The 19154-nt window shown below is 48.3% G+C and overlaps 1 protein-coding gene across 1 annotated transcript in view; it reads right to left on the reverse strand.

The window, feature by feature from the left end:
• Window positions 1-19154, reverse strand: part of LOC138283695 (SPRY domain-containing SOCS box protein 3-like) — a 64359-nt gene that overhangs the window by 12610 nt on the left and 32595 nt on the right. The gene's annotated exons all lie outside the window — the stretch shown is intronic.

The following is a 19154-nucleotide window of genomic DNA, read 5'->3' on the forward strand; positions in this document are numbered from 1 at the left end:
CGAGCGTCCTCAATTACAGATTCTGAAGCACGGAGAGCCAACACAGGGAATGAGACGCTAGGGGGCATCTTCAGGAGCCCCTTGCGCCGTCGTGTGAAAGAGAAGAAACAAGGAGACACAGAAAGAGGGAAAAACAAGGAGACACAGAAAGAGGGAAAAACAAGGAGACACAGAAAGAGGGAAAAACAAGGAGACACAGAAAGAGGAAAAACAAGGAGACACAGAAAGAGGAAAAACAAGGAGACACAGAAAGAGGAAAAACAAGGATATACAGAAAGAGGGAAAAACAAGGAGACACAGAAAGAGGAAAAACAAGGAGACACAGAAAGAGGAAAAACAAGGAGACACAGAAAGAGGGAAAAACAAGGAGACACAGAAAGAGGGAAAAACAAGGAGACAACAAGGAGACACAGAAAGAGGAAAAAACAAGGACACATAGAAAGAGGGAAAACAAGGAGACACAGAAAGAGGGAAAACAAGGAGACACAGAAATAGGGAAAAACAAGGAGACAACAAGGAGACACAGAAAGAGGAAAAAACAAGGACACATAGAAAGAGGGAAAACAAGGAGACACGGAAAGAGGGAAAAACAAGGAGACACAGAAAGAGGGAAAACAAGGAGACACAGAAAGAGGGAAAACAAGGAGACACAGAAAGAGGGAAAAACAAGGAGACACAGAAAGAGGAAAACAAGGAGACACAGAAAGAGGGAAAATAAGGAGACACAGAAAGAGGGAAAAACAAGGAGACACAGAAAGAGGGAAAAACAAGGAGACAACAAGGAGACACAGAAAGAGGGAAAAACAAGGAGACACAGAAAGATGGAAAAACAAGGACACACAGAAAGAGGGAAAAACCAGGAGAAATAAAAATATTTCTCCTTGCTACGCCTCGCCTCGAGAGGAGTAAGGTTTTCACGCATCCCCAGGGTTACAGGCTCTCATAAATCTGGGGCAGCGTCAAAATCCAAGGGTGTTGCATAGAAACCCCCACCATAACGCCCATGGAACGCTTCCCTGGCACAGAGTAAGGCGACACAGTGACCTGCAATGCCTGGCCTTACTGCATATCTATGAAGCCATCCAAAGCCACGCAAAGTGGCTATGTGTGGCCTCATAGATAAGATTTTGTAGTCTGAGTCACTAGAGCGTCACAAAAAGTGATTCTCCGGTGGTGAAAGGGGCTCATAAATATGCCCCAAACTATGTATAAGCTTTTGTGCATTTATATATTTCATGCATTATTAACAAGGTGCAGAGTATGAAACTACATTTGAATTTGCATGTGCATACTTATATGATGCTATTGCCTTTGGAAGGATTTTGATATCATTTTGTAAGGTACCTTTTCTTTGCTTTTTCTTCATCGGTGTTAACTAGGCCTCCGCTAGAACTCAGCGCTGTCTTATTCAAAATGGGTGCCTCGCCCCGGGCATAGCGGCTCATTGGTTCTGCTGCACGCAGCCAATCAGAGTCATGTTTGTTATTTCTGAGTGACTTTGTTTGTGAAGAAGTCTTTCTAGCACAGCTCAGTAATGTTACAACATTCAAGGTTTCTTCCGCCTACTGACAGTATTGCATCCATTCAGTAGTTCACTTATGTTTTTAGAACTAGTTTGTTCTGCATCTCCGGACAATGACAACCCCCTGCTGAATCCATAGGTAATAGGACGCTGCTCAGGAGGTAATGAATGTGACATTGAATAGTCCTGTGCTCTGATGTGCTGAGAGGTGTACTCCTTTGCTCACACCAGGGTTAATCTGCAGTTTTCATTATGTTCTATGAGTAGATTTCCTATACACAGCCTCAGATTTGGGGGTCAGCTAGTGGACTTTCTGATCCGATGCTGCCAGGGATCCTGTCGTTGATTTTGCTGCTCATGAGGGCTTAGAATATTCTTGAATTTGCCCATGCTTCTCTACTGCCTTATTGCAAAGAGCCTTCATGGCACTGGCTTGATGTATCTGCACTTTATAATTTCTGTGCCGTACCCTTTTGAATTTTTCTAATAAATCTTTCTAAATTTCTAATTTAGTCCTGACTTATTGAGTCTGTCCTTCCTTTATTTGTGATATGCTGTTCTGAACGTTATCTTGTGACACATTGGCCCGTATTTATACTTTTTGACGCTAAACTGCGCTAACGCAGTTTAGCGTCAAAAAGTTTAGCGCCGGCTAACACCATTCTGAAGCGCCATGCGGGCGCCGTATTTATTGAATGGCGTTAGCCGGCGCTAGCAGACCGGCGCTGCCTGGTGTGCGTGGAAAAAAAACACGTACACCAGGCAGCGCCGGCGTTGGGGAAAATGGCGTTAGGGCGTCTTAAAAATGGTGCAAGTCAGGTTGACGCTAAAAAATCGCCTCCACCCGATTTGCGCCATTTTTAACGACGCCCAGACGCCATTTACATGACTCCTGTCTTAGTAAAGACAGGAGTCATGCCCCCTTGCCCAATGGCCATGCCCAGGGGACTTATGTCCCCTGGGCATGGTCATTGGGCATTGAGGCATGTAGGGGGGCACAAATCGGGCCCCCCTATGCCAAAAAAAAATATAAAAAAAATAAAAATTTATACTTACCTGAATGTCCCTGGGATGGGTCCCTCCATCCTTGGGTGTCCTCCTGGGGTGGGCAAGGGTGGCAGGGGGGGTCCCTGGGGGCATGGGAGGGCAGCTGTGGGCTCATTTTGAGCCCACAGGTCCCTTAACGCCTGCCCTGACCCAGGCGTTAAAAAGAGGCGCAAATGCGGGTTTTTTTGCCCCGCCTACTCCCGGGCGTGATTTTTGCCCGGGAGTATAAATACGACGCATTTGTGTCGCAGTCATTTTTTTGGACGGGAACGCCTACCTTGCATCTCATTAACGCAAGGAAGGCGTTCACGCAAAAAAATGACGCTCTTTCCTCATACTTTGGCGCTAGACGCGTCTAACGCCAAAGTATAAATATGGCGTTAGTTTTGCGCCTAATTTGCGTCGAAAAAAACGACACTTATTCACGCGCAAACGGAGTATAAATATGCCCCCTTGTCTCATGAATTTGGGGTTTAACACCATCCCTGATCCACCCATCAGTGGACGTGTTATTGAGGTTTCGTTTGAGGTAGATGATTTTAGGGGTTACCCGTGCCTACATCTACAACTAAAAAAAGAGTTGAACAGAGGGACATTGATGAACGAGAACAAAACTACTACCATCTACAGGAGAGCAAATAAACTTAACACACACAAAAATAACTAATAAGGACAAGGTCTTAAGAATCAAATCAGTTCGGTTTTACTTGAAGACGTGGCAAACGCCCTTGTGGGATAGTGACCTATTGTCCAAGGTAGGGGGCCTGAAGGGCTTCTTGAAATGGGAACTCATAGGCATAGAGGGGGTCATTCTGACCCCGGCGGTCATGGACCGCCGGGGCCAGGGTTGGCGGGAGCACCGCCAACAGGCTGGCGGTGCCCCGCAGGGCATTCTGACCGCGGCGCTTTGGCCGCGGTCAGAAGAGGAAAACCGGCGGTCTCCCGCCGGTTTTCCGCTGCCCATAAGAATCCTCCATGGCGGCGCAGCGCCTGCGCCGCCATGGGGATTCTGACACCCCATACCGCCATCCTGTTCCTGGTGGCTCTGCCGCCAGGAACAGGATGGCGGTATGGGGTGTCGTGGGGCCCCTGGGGGCCCCTGCAGTGCCCATGCCAATGGCATGGGCACTGCAGGGGCCCCCATAAGAGGGCCCCACTTTGTATTTCAGTGTCTGCTTTGCAGACACTGAAATACGCGACGGGTGCAACAGCACCCGTCGCACCTTCCCACTCCGCCGGCTCCATTCAGAGCCGGCGTCCTCGTGGGAAGGTTGATTTCCACTGGGCTGGCGGGCGGCCTTTTGGCGGTCGCCCGCCAGCCCAGTGGAACTCCCAGAATCACCGCAGCGGTCTGACGACCGCGGTGCGGTGTTCTGGCGGGGGTACTTTGGCGGGCGGCGGAGAATCAGGGCCAGAGTGTCTAGGAGATATCTGGAAGGATGGGGGCACCAGACCTTTGAGGTATTACAGGAGACGTTTCAACTGGCTGACTCAGAACACTACCACTATCGGCAAGTGACACACGCTTAAGGCACACCTCACTCCTCGATTACAAACAGAAGAATCCTCCCCGCTTGAGGATAGACTCTTACTAGACCGTATGTGTGAGAAGGCCATCTCCCCAACGTACAATAAAATGCCCCGGATGTTCTGGCTTCCCTGAGGGCCAGGCGGGAGGTCGACGTAGGAAACATGGAGAAGCCCTACAAAATTAAAGAGCGATAGCCATATGAGCTGGGTTCCACCTGGTCCAGTTACGCATCTTACATAGGTCATACTATGCGACAACACTGCTGTATAAGATGGGGAGGGCTCTTATGCGAGACTGTATACAAGGCTGTGGTCAGGAAAGTACGCTTATACATATATTGTGGAATTGTCCAGTGATTCAGTCCTATTGGGAGAGGGTTATAGGCCTAATGGCGACAGTGGCAGCAGTAGAGATTCCTTCGGATGCCAAATGGCTTCTCCTGAACCTGAAGAGTGAGTGGAAATGGCAGAAATATACTGCAGTCTGGCTGGAGGTGGGGGCCATAGTGGCAAAGAGAAATATTGCAAAAACATGGGGGGCACCGCAACCTCCTACTCTCAAGGAATGGCAGAGAGATATGACTTGGTACCAAAGTGCCGAAAAAGTGGTATATCAGGGGAGGGGATGTATTAAAAAATGGGAAAAGATTTGGAGAAACAAGGACCCCACTGTATCAGATTAGGCCTACAGGAGTTAACAAATGATGGCTCATGGACAGTGGGACACTGAGACAGACCACGTATACACACCTACCTATGTTTTTGACCAGAAAAGATAAGGGGTACAGAATTGTAAACTGTTTGCCTTTGTCAACACAAGACGAGCCATCAGTATCGACAATGTTGGTTTATGCCTGCGTTATTGTTATACAAATTTCTAATAAGAAGTTTTAAAAAAGATTGTAGAGAGCAGAGCAGTGTTCTCATGCCCACGTCTTCTCAGACTTCCACCACCGCAGCAGGGGATCTTTCCAGACTGGCTGAAGTGTGGTGTCTCGTTCTGTAACGTGTGGGTCTGGTAAGAGTTTTCGCCTGTGGCTGAACGTGGTTCAAGCCTGGTGCAGTCTTATGTGGCCTAGTACTTTGAAAAGCCACAGGGACTCCAGATGCAAGGTATTTACATGCCTTGGATACAGTTCTAGAATTGCTTTAGAAAGTTTCTATTTCAGGCCTGGGAATCTTATTCTCCTTCCCAAGCTGTAATGGTGGCGCCTTGAGACTCTTCAGGTGATAAGCCGCACTTTATAAATACCTGATTGATTGATTGATGAGAAGTGCTTTCTGTTTTATGCTTGCAGGTCACAATATAAAAATACTATCTAAACGGACTTTAAACTATCATGGAATTATGTTGCAATGCTGCAGAAGGTTCTCACCAAAAACAATATCCATTTACACTGCAGATTTCTTACAAATGTATTCTCTTGTGCCAGGATCTTTAGGGATCATTAGAATTGTCCTCCTCTCTGCTCAGTGCCTGGAGGTCCTCTTGCAGGATTTGTGACAGATCTACTAATGTCTACTGATAATGGTGGCTCACCTCCTGTCAACCCTTTTTCAGATATCCACCCATCAGGGTCTTCAGACGTCCTCTTTGTGTCCTTTGGGAATCCCACTCAACCTCAAGTTAGTTGCCCGGGGTCTGATATCAAGGTTTTCCACCTCTCTTTGCAACAAGGGTGTTAGTGTCAAAGTCACATTCACAAAAGTTAAATAGCATGGCTTTGGTCAGGCCAACTTTATGGGCCCCTTTTCTTATCCCAGAATGGTAGTCAAATGCACTTTCTTGTGTAACCCCTTAGTTAGTTTTGTGTGGCTCCTTCCTCTGCTTTTGAGCACTTCTAGCACTCTGCTGTATTCTCTCACTTCCCACTGAAAGCAAGTATACTTAAAGACGTTTTTTACTGAGCAGTTGTTTTATTACTTGATGCCAACCTGCTTCCCATGGGGTGAACGCCATCAGCAAGCCAGTGTCCCTTTTTTCAATCTTGTTTAAAATTGGGTGTCAGCAGGGGCCAACGTGCCTCCTCCTTGCCACCATTACAAGGCTGTCCCGGAATACGGGGGCTTCTGGTATGGCATGTCCACTCCCCTGAGCTACCCTCTTGGTTCACGTCCTGCCAGAGTCCACAGACAGACTCAGGACCACTGAGAACTCCAGTGCAGCCCCATTCACCCGTAAAACACCTAAGCCTCTCAAGCTCGCCCAATTTTAGTGATAACTGCACTGTGAGAAGCAGTTTACTCTATGCGGCGGTGGCCCACCCCTGCGCGACACTGCGCAACTGCCGCCATCTTGAGCGCTCTATTTGCTGCAGGAGAGGCTGGTCCTTTGTGATGTACAACCGGCTGAACTCTCTTCACAGCTACTCCGATGCCCTGACCGGAGTCTTGCAAAGCCTGCTTGTCCCTGTGCTGGTACGCCGCTATCACTGTCCCACTTATAGCTATTTGTATGGCACAGTACAGCAAGGCTCCGCAGGAAAGCCCTACCTTCAGTTATAAAGGGACAGTACTTGGCTGTTACAGAAAGTCTCAAAGTCACAGAAACAGCATTTTCAGAAGGGATGCCAGCTAATGATCAGGACAGCACTTGCACTTATCGGAAACTGTTATAAACTTAATTAAATATTATCAGAAGTTGTAAGCATGGCTGGTATACTTGTGTGGTGGGATGCGTCTCAGCAGGTCTCCCACAATATCCATCGGGCAGCACTAGGCAGTCTAGAAGGGGCTGCTGTCCTCTTAAAGACACAGTGCCAGCAATTACAGGCAGCTGCACATAAGACAAGAATCAGATGGGCATAGTTTGAACTCCCTTCTGACTCTCCACATAACATATGAGATACTGATGGATAGTTTCACAAGCTCGCACAGGTAATGACCTCTCACGTCTGGCAAGAGGCTAACACTCCCTACCGACCTTTAAGAGGGACCAGCCTATTACGAGGCTTAACTATAGGAAAGTCTTTCCATGAGGCACTGAGCTCTTTGCTCTATAATCTAGATTAGACATCAAGAACTGGACACAATACTCCAGGTGAGACATCAAGAACTGGACCCAATACTCCAGGTGGAACACTGAGCACGGAATACAAGGGTATAGATAAGACATCAAGAACTAGACACAATACTCCGGGTGAGACATCAAGAACAGGACACAGAGGTATAGATACGACATCAAGAACTGGATACAATACTCCAGGTGAGATAATGAGCACTTAACACAGAGGTATGCCTAAGAAATCAAGAACTTTATTTAATACTCCAGGTGAGAGATTGTGCATTGGACACAATTGTACAGATAAAACGTCATGAACTGCACACAATATTCCAGGTGTAGATGTTCGGTTTATGCGAGGGAAGCTTTCCACCACTGCGATTAGTGCTGTGAATGTTCTGTTTATGCAAGGGACGCTTTGCTCCATCATATTCAGTGCTGTAAAAGCCTTGTTCATGCGAAGGAAGCTTTCCACAACCGTGTTCAGTGCTGCGAATGTTCTGTTTATACAAGGGAAGCTTTGCACCACCGTGTTCAGTCCTGTTAATGTTCTGTTTATGCAAGGGAAGCTTTGCACTGCTGCGTTTAGTGCTCTAACTGTTTCATTTATACGAGGGAAGCTTTCCACCACTACGTTCAATGCTGTGAATGTTCTCTTTATGCCAGGGAAGATTTGCACCGCTGCGGCCAGTGCTGTAACTGCTCTGTTCATGCAAGCAAAGCTTTGCACAGCCGCCTTCAGTGCTGTAAATGTTTTGTTTATGTGAGGTAAGCTTTGCACCTCCGTGATCAGTGGTGTAAATGTTCAGTTTATGCAAGGGAAGCTTTGCACAACTGCATTCAGTGCTGCAAATGATCTGTTTATGTGGGGGAAGCTTTGCACCGCCGCATTCACTACTGCGAATGATTTATGTATGCGAGGGAAGGTTTGCACCGATACGTTCACTGTTGTAAATTTTCTGTTTATGTGAGGAAAGGTTTGCACCGCTGCATTCAGTGTTGTAAATTTTCTGTTTATGCAAGGGAAGGTTTACACTGCTGCCTTCAATGTTGTATTTGCTGTATATGTTTTTTTTATGCAAGGGAAGCTTTCCACCATCATGTTCAGTGCTGTGAATATTCTTTTTACGTAAGGGAAGCTTTGCACCTCCACGTTCACTGCTGTAAGCATTCTGTTTATTCAACTGAAACTTTGCTGTGAATCTTCTGTTTATGCGAGGGAAGCTTTGCACTGCCGCATTCACTGCTGTGAATGTTCTGGTTATGCGCGGGAAGATTTGCATTGCCGCATTCCGTGCTGTAAATGTTCTGTTTATGCAAGGGAAGCTTTGCACCTCTGCTTTCAGTGCTGTGAATCTTCTGTTTATGCGAGGGAAGATTTGCATTGCCGCATTCCGTGCTGCAAATGTTCTGTTTATGTGAGGGAAGATTTGCACCGCCACGTTCAGAGCTGTAAATGTTCTGTTAATGTGAGGGAAGCTTGCACCTCTGCTTTCAGTGCTGTGAATATTCTGTTTATGCGAGGGAAGCTTTGCACCACGGCATTCAGTGGTGTTAATATTCTGCTACAGTTTGGCTTTGCCACTGCTTCTTTTTAAGTGCACTCACATTTCCTTGCCTCAGGGCCTGTCTGCTCCGGTACAGCGAGTTCTCTCCCTGTTCTCTACCCAGCACCTGCTCCCCCCTCCTTAACATACACACACACCCCACCCTCACCTAGCATAGGTGAAACATTGGCATTTAAACAATGAGACGTGTTACAAACACTTGGTGGGAACCTGTTTTAAGATCCTCTGTGAAAAGAGGCTCAGAAATATGTAACCCTTTGGTGTCCTACTGCCTAGGGACACTATTGGGGGTGGATTGAAGTGAAGTAAATAATGTTATGTTATGCAGATTTGTGGAGCGCACCATCACAGGGGGTTTGGGGGATAGTCTGAGGTTTATTTTTCTCCCTCTCAGCAGGGGAGTGCCAGGGGCGATTTTTTACATTTTGGAACCTTACACTGACAAGGTCAGCGCTCCCCTCCGGACACTTGGTGACAGGCCTGGGTGTCACTGCCCCTCAACCCCAAACCGAGCCGAGCCCGGCCCTCCCTGATGGAGAATAAACAAGTAAGCAGCTCCCCTTCATCTCGTCCAGTCTAGGGCTGGGTCTGCCCAGCGCTGCAAAGCGTGATGGGTTGTAGATTACACGCTATAGTTTTCAAGTTAATGTTTGCGGTACCTTCAATGATAATACCAAGTCAGGTGGTCACAAGAACGCCATGTGGTCTTGGAGCTACTGCTGCCGACCTGTGATTGTGGGCATCTCACCTACTCTCCCTGTGTCCCCCAAAAATATGTGTAACCCATTCTAGTGCTCATGTAAAGTGGTCTAATGCCCTAGGCCAGGTTCGCATTATGTATAAAAAAAAAAAACAGGAAACTATTGTGAACCAAGGTCTAATATCGCTCAGAACCACGATTATTCTAAGCACTTTAAAAATAACGAACGTACACAACCTGATTCTCTAGTCAACTTTCACCTTCAGAAATGCACTATTATTTTAATTTATATATAGATGCACATTTGCAACCAAGACTGCACAGGGAAAACTACATCTGGCTAAGATCACACCCTGCATCATAGGCGATGGGAAAGGTGCGCTGTGATTGTAATGTGTGTTATTATTGATAACTGGGGCATGAACTGTGTGGTTGTAGACACCGTGAGTAAAACCTTCACATTAGAAACGTTTACCTGGATACAAGCAAAGAAGGTTAACCGCAGATGTGCTGTTTGGTACCTCGTACCATCTGCAACCTACTGATCGCTGATATTTGTTCTGAAGGGTTTGGCTCATTGTTAGGCTCTTCGAGCCAAGCCGGACCCGTGGCTCGGCTCGCCCCATGAATTCTCTGTCCCCCTCGACCACCCGAGTTATCATATCACATAATATCATGTCATGTCTTATAGAGAGCATGGCTACCGCAGGCTTCCCCGCGAGTCAGAACGAGCATCCGCCAGTCGGCAGTAAATTCAACTAGTTGGGATCGAGCCAGATTTTGAGACTTTTCCTGAATTTGCCTTTATTCAGCTCTGTTCTAAACGTGCTTGGAAGTGTGTTCCACAGTTTGGGAGCTAGATAAGCAAAGAATCTTCCACCCCATTTGGCTTCCTGAATGCCAGGGACTGATAGGAGGCCCATATTGGAGGATCTTAAGATGCTGCTCAGATTATATACTGTTTAAGGGCTCTAATACTGTAGGGGCCTTTCCCAATTATTGCCCTAAGAGTCATACAAAGCACTTTACATTTCATTCTGTGTCCCCTGGAGCCAGTGAGATCAGAGCTTTCTTGACTGAGGACCCTTTAGGTAATTTATAAATGGTCCTATCTGCAGTATTCTGCAACATCTGAAGCCTTTTATGGACTGCTTTAGGGGAGCCCAAATATAGAGTATTGCCATAATCCAGGTGAGAAGGGATCAATGCCTGGACTACCACTGTTCTTCAAGAAGCAAGTGGTATGAATTCAGAGGTGAGTAAAGTAATAAAAACATGAAGCAGCACTGGACTGTATAGGGCGCAGTGTCACAGAGCAGCACTGCCCCCCTGTGGCAGCAGTTGGAACAGCAGGCAATGCCTTCTGTGCCCGGAGCATCCATGACCGACCCCAAAGTGCCAAGGACCCTTCAGGGTCTTATGGGAACAGTCAGAGCCGATCTATGCTAAGATATCTCCCTGGGAGTGGGCGGAAAGAAATGTAATTGTAATTGTAATAGTATTTATCTGCTCAAATTAACTCATAATATTACTAAAACTGTACTAATTTCCCTATACTAATCCACCACTAATTCCTCTTGGGTTCCGGAGTAGAGTGCTACTCGCTAAAAAGCGCTTTGACGCCTCGTCAGGGGTACCCTGACGAGGTGGTGCCCTTGGTGACCGTAGTGATTTTTAATGAGGCAGCAGGAGGGGGGTACCTCTTGTGTCCACTGGTCAGTACCTGGGTGAGCAGTGACTGGACCTGAACACAAACATCCACTGACCTTCCACAGCTTAGCTGCCTCACAGATGATGGTTTTGCTTATGTGTCAGCAGGGGTCAGAGGGTGAAGAGAGGGAAGGAAGGGGGCTAAACATTGCCTGAAGGACTAAAACCACTTAAACTAAGAAATAGGACCAAAACAAACAGGCAGGGACAAGGCAAGGCTGGAGCAGGATGAGAAGGTGGTGCTGTTGGCATAACTTTAATGCGCAGAGCTCCAGGCGGCCCTCAGAATATTGCCACCTTGGGCCAGGGTACAGCTTGCCCATCCTAAAGGTGGCCCTGGCGACAGTCCATCTCTTGATGCGACAAACCCTGGTCTAAATCAATAAGGTCCCTTCTTGGGGGTCTCCCCATCATGCGCTGAGAGGAGGGAAGAGCTGTAATTCGGTATTTCTTTCCAACACCTGCAGCCTTGCCAAGCTTCCCAGGTCCATGTGTGATGCGCTGCTCCACTCCAGGTTTTTTGCTGTGAATTCTGGGACTTGAAGTCATGTGGTATAATGGGATAAACAGGACTACAGGCCCTAGAATTCCAGTAAAAATCCTGGACTGGATCAGCGCATCACGCATGGACCTTGGAAACTTGGCAGTGCTGCACCTGGGTACAGGTGCGATCACACAGGCTTCCCCGCTGCCTCCCCCTGTCTCTCCTGCAGGATGTTGCTAATTTCCATAGTTCATTATTGTTCCCACCCCACTACTGGTTTTATATTTACTCAATTCATTCCTATGCCATTACTTTCCTTACAACAGTAAATCATTTCCTCATGTGTTTCCCGCATGTTTGTTTATTCTTTTTACTCGGAACAAGGACATGTACGTTCACATTAATAAAAAACACGTTTCTGGCGGTTCCCAAACTGAGGACCTCATTTACGAGGCCCTAGCGGCGCACTGCGCCAGAGGAGAGTCATTTGTTTTGGTGCTCCGATGGTGCAGTGTGCCGGCCCATATTTACAAGGCCACATAAAGCCACCCTTTCATGGCCTGAAATATGGACCCCTTTCACGCATAACACTGAGTGAAGGGACGTTTCATGGGTGTCACTTGGGGTGTTCCCACATAACACGCATAGAACCCGAAGGAATCTGACGCATTCCCAGATTTACAAGGCTGTGACGCACCAGGAGAAATATATTTACTTCTCCCCGGTGTTTCCTCTTGCATTCTGCAGCACACATAGAAAGAGGAAAACACCTCGTGAGATCGTCATTGTGCAGGAAGGTGTTCCTACTTGCACAATCATCCCCACAACGCAGGCACCCTTGCACCACGGTGCAAGGGTGCCTGCGTTGGCGCTAGGCAGCAATGTGGGCGCCGGCGCAGTGGGAGAGGAGAGAAACGCGCTGCATCTTGTAGATACGCCTTCAATTCGGCCCTTTCCCCGCGGTGCCTCGAGACGCTTGCTGCAGTGCACTGCGCAACAGGGCTCCTATATGAGGCCCCGAGTGTCCAGGCTTCTGGCCAATAAGCTGTGACTCGTTCTTATCAAGGAGACAGGTCACTGAACAAACAGCCGATAATTTACACAAACATGTCCCTGCCCTGTGAGTGGGAGTGCGGGACGGGGACAACGTGCGAATGACTGTGCGAAGGACACACAACGCACACCCCTCCGCCGCCCCCGGGTTTGTTTACCGTGGGTCGTGCCCTGCAGAGTTACACAACTGATAATCGAAAGTTTTAGACAAATGATAAAAGTTTGCACAAATTAGACAAAAACAGTGCAATGTGGTGCTCTGTTCTTTAGAAAGTTGCTCTGAAGTAAACAAAATACACTGAAATGTCAGCGGCTGATACGTGTGTTTCTTTCACAAAAAGTAAACTCCTCGGAATGCGATCGAGAAAGAAATACAGACTGGTGACGAAATGCCAGCGCCGCTGACAGACTGCTGGGCCGGGGCAGAGGCAGTCACTGGTAAGGGTAGTGCCTCCTGAAGGCTGCTGGGGCAGAGGCAGAGGCAGTCAGTGGTCAGAGTAGTGCCTCCTAAAGGCTGCTGGGCTGGGGCAGAGGCTGTCACTGGTCAGGGTAGTGCCTCCTGAAGGCTGCTGGGCCGGGGCAGGGTCAGTCACTGGGCAGGGTAGTGCCTCCTAAAGGCTGCTGGGCGGGGGCAGGGGCAGTCACTGGGCAGGGTAGTGCCTCCTGAAGGCAGTCACTGGGCAGGGTAGTGCCTCCTGAAGGCTGCTGGGGTGGGGCAGAGGCAGTCACATGTCAGTTGCCTCTGTCGCTGAAAGGTTCATGGGCTCCAACAGTTAGTCTCATGTTAGCTGCCTCTGTTACTGAAAGGTTCATGGTCTACAACAGAGTGAGTCACAAGTCAGCCGCCTCTGTCGCTGAGAAGTTTATGGGTTCCAACAGAGTCAGTAATAGGTCAGCTGCCTTTGTCGCTGAAAGCTTCATGGACTAGAACAGAGTCAGTCACATGTCAGCAGCCTCTGTTGCTGAAAGGTTCATGGACTAGAACAGTCAGTCACATGTCAGCGGCCTCTGTCGCTGAAAGGTTCATGGACTAGAACAGTCAGTCACATGTCAGCTGCCTCTGTCGCTGAAAGGTTCATGGGCTCCAACAGAGTCAGTCTCATGTTAGCTGCCCCTGTTGCTGAAAGGTTCATGGCCTAGAACAGTCAGTCACATGTCACCTGCATCTGTCGCTGAAAGGTTCATGGACTCCAACAGTTAGTCTCATGTTAGCTGCCTCTGTTACTGAAAGCTTCCTGGTCTACAACAGAGTGAGTCACATGTCAGCCGCCTCTGTCGCTGAGAGGTTTATGGGCTCCAACAGAGTCAGTAATAGGTCAGCTGCCTTTGTCGCTGAAAGCTTCATGGACTAGAACGGAGTCAGTCACATGTCAGCCGCCTCTGTCGCTGAAAGGTTCATGGGCTCGAACAGTCAGTCACATGTCACCCACCTCTGTAAGGTTCATGGGGTAGAACAGTCAGTCACATATCAGCTGCCTCAAGTTTCATGGGTTATAACAGAAGCAGTCTCATGTCACCCCGCCTCCGTACAGTTCATGGGTTAGAACAGAGTCAGTCACATGTGAGCTGCTTTTGTGGCTAAGAGATTCGTGGGCTAGAACGAAGTCAGTCACATGTCAGCTGCCTCTGTCGCTGAAAGGTTCATGGGCTCCAACAGAGTCAGTCGCATGTCAGCTGCCCCTGCCGCTGAAAGGTTTGTGGGGTAGAACAGTCAGTCACAAGTCAGCTGCCTATGTCGCTAAAAGGTTCATGGCTAGAACAGAGTCGGTCCCATGTCACCCACCTCTGTAAGATTCATGAGGTAGAACAGTCAGTCACATACCAGCTGCCTCTGTAAGGTTCATGTGTTATAACAGAGTCAGTCATGTCAGCTGCCTCTGTAAGGTTCATAGGTCAGTCAGTCACATGCCAGCAGCCTTTCTAAGGCCCATGGGTTAGCACAGACTCAGCCACATGTCAGCATCCTCTGTAAGGTTGATGGACTAGAACAGAATCAGTCACATGCCAGCCGCCTCTGTTGCTGAAATGTTCATGGGCTAGAAAAGAGTCAGTCACAAGTCAACAACCTCTGTAAGGTTTTTGAGCTGGAACAAAGTCAGTGATGTCAGCTGCCTCTGCTGCAAAAAGGTTCATGAGCCAGAACAAAGTCAGTCACACGTCAGGTTCAGTTTTGAGAAGCTAGCAAGACAGGGTATAGTCAGTCACAGGGCAACCAGGGGTTACTTGGTCCAGCCGAGGTGGTTGAGGCCTTTTACCCACAATATCCCACTCAGTGTTCTGACCCCTCATTTTGGACGTAGCTCTTCTTAAGGGAATTTCCTGAAACTTTTAGCTTTTTCCTCACAGTTTTTGCTTGCTCTCCATGCCTGGCCCTAAGACTCTGGGCACTTTCCTACATACTGCAGGGGGGAAAGTGCACCTGTTGTTCCTACTTATGCCAGGAAGAGGCGCTTGTGTGATTGGCTGAGGTGCCATACCCGGAAGTGCCCTGTAAAAAGGTATACCACAAACCTGGGGTGGCTATGGCCCTGGCCACTAGTGGGACAGTGCACTGAGCGTGCCACCCACGATAGTAGCCTGACTAACATGTATTAGGCCTGGTATTGCAGGCCTGTCGAGGCACAGGTGCGCCTACGCTCAGGGTGGCATCTTCACCACTGGGGTCCGCCCTGAGTAGGCCTTCTGCTCCCCTGGAGCAACCCCCGGAGAGTGGAGCAGGTGGTGGGCAGAAGGCAGGACAGGGAAGCAAGGGTGTCTCATGCCCTGGTAGAGGGCAACCCCTACATGGGTTTTCACACCGAGATTAGCTCTTCCTTGAGGTTTTGCTGATCCTCTCCAAGTGGCCTGAGGGCCCTGGGAACTTTCCCACTGTAAGTACAACGTGAAAGTTCATGCACACTCCCTACATTAGTTATGAAGTGGTGCCTACAAAAATGTGCACACTGGCACATTTGCGTTCCATGTATATACTGAGCCTGGCATGGCTTGCCAGTATGTGCACACTTGCACATTAGTGTTTTTATGTATACACTGAACCTAGCATGGCTTGCCAGTATGTGCACATTTCCACATTGGTGCCTTTATATGTATATGGAGCCTGGCACAACTTGCCAGTATGCGCACACCTACACATTGGTGTTTTCATATGTAGACTGAGCCTGGCACTACTTATCAGTATGCGCACACTTGCACATTGGTGTTTTCATATGTAGACTGAGCCTGGCACTACTTACCAGTATGCGCACACCTGCACATTGGTGTTTTCATATGTAGACTGAGCCTGGCACTACTTACCAGTATGCGCACACCTGCACATTGGTGTTTTCATATGTATACTGAGCCTGGCACAACTTGCCAGTATGCACGCACTTGCACATTGGTGTTTTCATATGTATACGGAGCCTGGCACAACTTGCCAGTGTGTGCGCACTTGTACATTGGTATTTTCATATGTATACAGAGCCTGGCACAACTTGCCAGTGTGTGCGCACTTGCACATTGGTGTTTACATATGTATACAGAGCCTGGCACAACTTGCCAGTATGCGCACACCTGCACATTGGTGTTTTCATATGTATACAGAGCCTGGCACAACTTGCCAGTATGCGCACACCTGCACATTGGTGTTTTCATATTATACAGAGCCTGGCACAACTTGCCAGTGTGTGCACACTTGCACATTGGTGTTTTCATATGTATACAGAGCCTGGCACAACTTGCCAGTGTGTGCACACTTGCACATTGGTGTTTACATATGTATACAGAGCCTGGCACAACTTGCCAGTATGCGCACACCTGCACATTGGTGTTTTCTTATGTATACAGAGCCTGGCACAACTTGCCAGTATGCGCACACCTGCACATTGGTGTTTTCATATTATACAGAGCCTGGCACAACTTGCCAGTGTGTGCACACTTGCACATTGGTGTTTTCATATGTATACAGAGCCTGGCACAACTTGCCAGTGTGTGCACACTTGCACATTGGTGTTTACATATGTATACAGAGCCTGGCACAACTTGCCAGTGTGTGCACACCTGCACATTGGTGTTTTCATATTATACAGAGCCTGGCACAACTTGCCAGTATGCGCACACCTGCACATTGGTGTTTTCATATTATACAGAGCCTGGCACAACTTGCCAGTGTGTGCACACTTGCACATTGGTGTTTTCATTTGTATACAGAGCCTGGCACAACTTGCCAGTGTGTGCACACTTGCACATTGGTGTTTACATATGTATTCAGAGCCTGGCACAACTTGCCAGTGTGTGCGCACTTGTACATTAGGATTTTTTTTATATACGTACTGAACCTGTCACAGCAGACCTGCATAAGCTCAATTACACCCTTGTGTGCTCTCCAAGCTTGTGTCAAGCCTGCCCTGGAGGCTTGTGCATGCGCCAGGGCACATGTGCCTATAGAGTGCAGAATGCCCATGTGGGTTTTCACTGCCATTGAGAGCTGCCCTGCCCATTGGTTAATATGGGGGGGGGGTTAATAATTAATCCTATCTGCAAAAGTGGTTTGCGGTGGAGCACATCATGTTTACTATCATTAGATTCCTAAAGACAAACCCTTTTCAATGGCAAAGGTGGTTTTGTCAGTAATACCTTGGAAATGCCACTTCTAGAAAGTGTGCATTTCCATGTGCTGAAATCCCCTTTGTGCACCTTTATAATTCAAGCTTCATTTCACTGGAATTTAGAAACTGAAACAACAGACCTCTGCCATCTGAGGGCCTGGCTGGATAGACTGGAGAGAGAGGTTTCGACACTTGGCCTCTCGGAGTCAGATCATGGCACAACTAAAGATAAGGATCTACGTTCCAGGGCCCTATGGCAGACAGGACTGAAATTTAGGGGAGACATCTGTGGTTCAAAGGGGAAACCTTTAAACCACCCCCAACTTCAAAGTCTCCTTCTGTTTAACTGGGGGGGGGCACAGGATGGAGTGGAGTCCCAGTAATGTGTGGTGCACACTGCCAAAGAAATCTGTTGTACACAGGCATATTTACTTTCCTAGGAAGAGATCGTGCACCCTTCCTGCATCGTGGCTGGTCTGTGCAGACTGCTTGTTGCAGTGGGACACTCTGAATTGTGCTCTCCAAGGGCTTATTGGCTTGCCCCCTGTTCTGGGTGGAGGTCTCAGCGACATCAAAGACCTCCTACGAGTGACCTACACCATCTACCGTGTCATATGGAGAGTGGTGCCCTCCTACTCCTCTACATCATCTGCTGGATTCCACCTGGTAGCAGCAGTGTGAGCGTTGAACTAAGTATTGGACCTGGAGGCCCAGATTGGCCTGGTGCGGAGCCAGCAAAGTACTGCCCGCATTCAAGGAGTGTGTTCCTTCATCGATTGGCCACGTCACGCATAAGCAATTGGTTGGTAGTGAACGCATTGGTAAATCGTGGTGTGCAAGTGGGACTGTCTGGTGCGACTCAGGTCATCACGCATCAGACGCTGGTCCGCATTCAAGGAGGCTCTGCATTAAGCACTTTGCATTGGAGTTCTGGTTTGACTCAGGCCATTGCGCACAAAAGATGTTGTGCCCATACTAAGAGGGCACGTGTAGGAAGTTGGCTCTGTATGTACTATTTCAAAGTAAGAAATAGCATGCACAGAGTCCAAGGGTTGCCCTTAGAGGTAAGATAGTGGCAAAAAGAGATAATTCTAATGCTCTATTTTGTGGTAGTGTGGTCGAGCAGTAGGCTTATCGGAGGGTAGTGTTGAGCATTTGTTGTACACACACAAGCAATAAATGAGGAACACACACTCAAACAATTCCAGGCCAATAGGTTTTTGTATAGAAAAATATATTTTCTTAGTTCATTTTAAGAACCACAGGTTCAAGATTTACAATCAATACTTTAAATAAAATGTACTTCACTCAGGTATCATAGGAACTTTGAATCAGCAAAATAGCATGTACAGTTTTGGCAAAAATGGCAATAAGCTATTTTAAAACTAGACAGTGCAAATTTCAACAGTTCCTGGGGGAGGTAAGTATTTGTTAGTTTTGCAGGTAAGTAAACCACCTATAGGGTTCAAAGTTGGGTCCAAGGTAGCCCGCCGTTGGGGGTTCAGGGCAACCCCAAAGTTACCACACCAGCAGCTCAGGGCCGGTCAGATGCAGAGGTCAAAGTGGTGCCCAAAACACATAGGCTTCATTGGAGAAGGGGGTGCCCCGCTTCCAGTCTGGCAGCAGGTAAGTACCCACGACTTCGGAGGGCAGCCCGGGGGGGGGGTTTGTAGGGCACCGGGGGGGGCACAAGTCAGCACAGAAAGTACACCCTCAGCGGCACAGGGGCGGCCGGGTGCAGAGTGCAAACAGGCGTCGGGTTTGTAATAGGTTTCAATGGGAGACCCAGGGGTCTCTTCAGCGAAGCAGGCAGGCAAGGGGGGGGCTCCTCGGGGTAGCCACCACCTGGGCAAGAGAGAGGGCCACCTGGGGGTCGCTTCTGCACTGGATTCTTCAGGTCCTGGGGGCTGCGGGTGCAGTGTCTTTACCAGGCGTCGGGTTCTTTGAAGTAGG

The sequence above is a fragment of the Pleurodeles waltl genome, chromosome 3_1 (genome assembly GCF_031143425.1).
Source record: "Pleurodeles waltl isolate 20211129_DDA chromosome 3_1, aPleWal1.hap1.20221129, whole genome shotgun sequence".
In the NCBI taxonomy this organism is placed as follows: Eukaryota; Metazoa; Chordata; class Amphibia; order Caudata; family Salamandridae; genus Pleurodeles; species Pleurodeles waltl.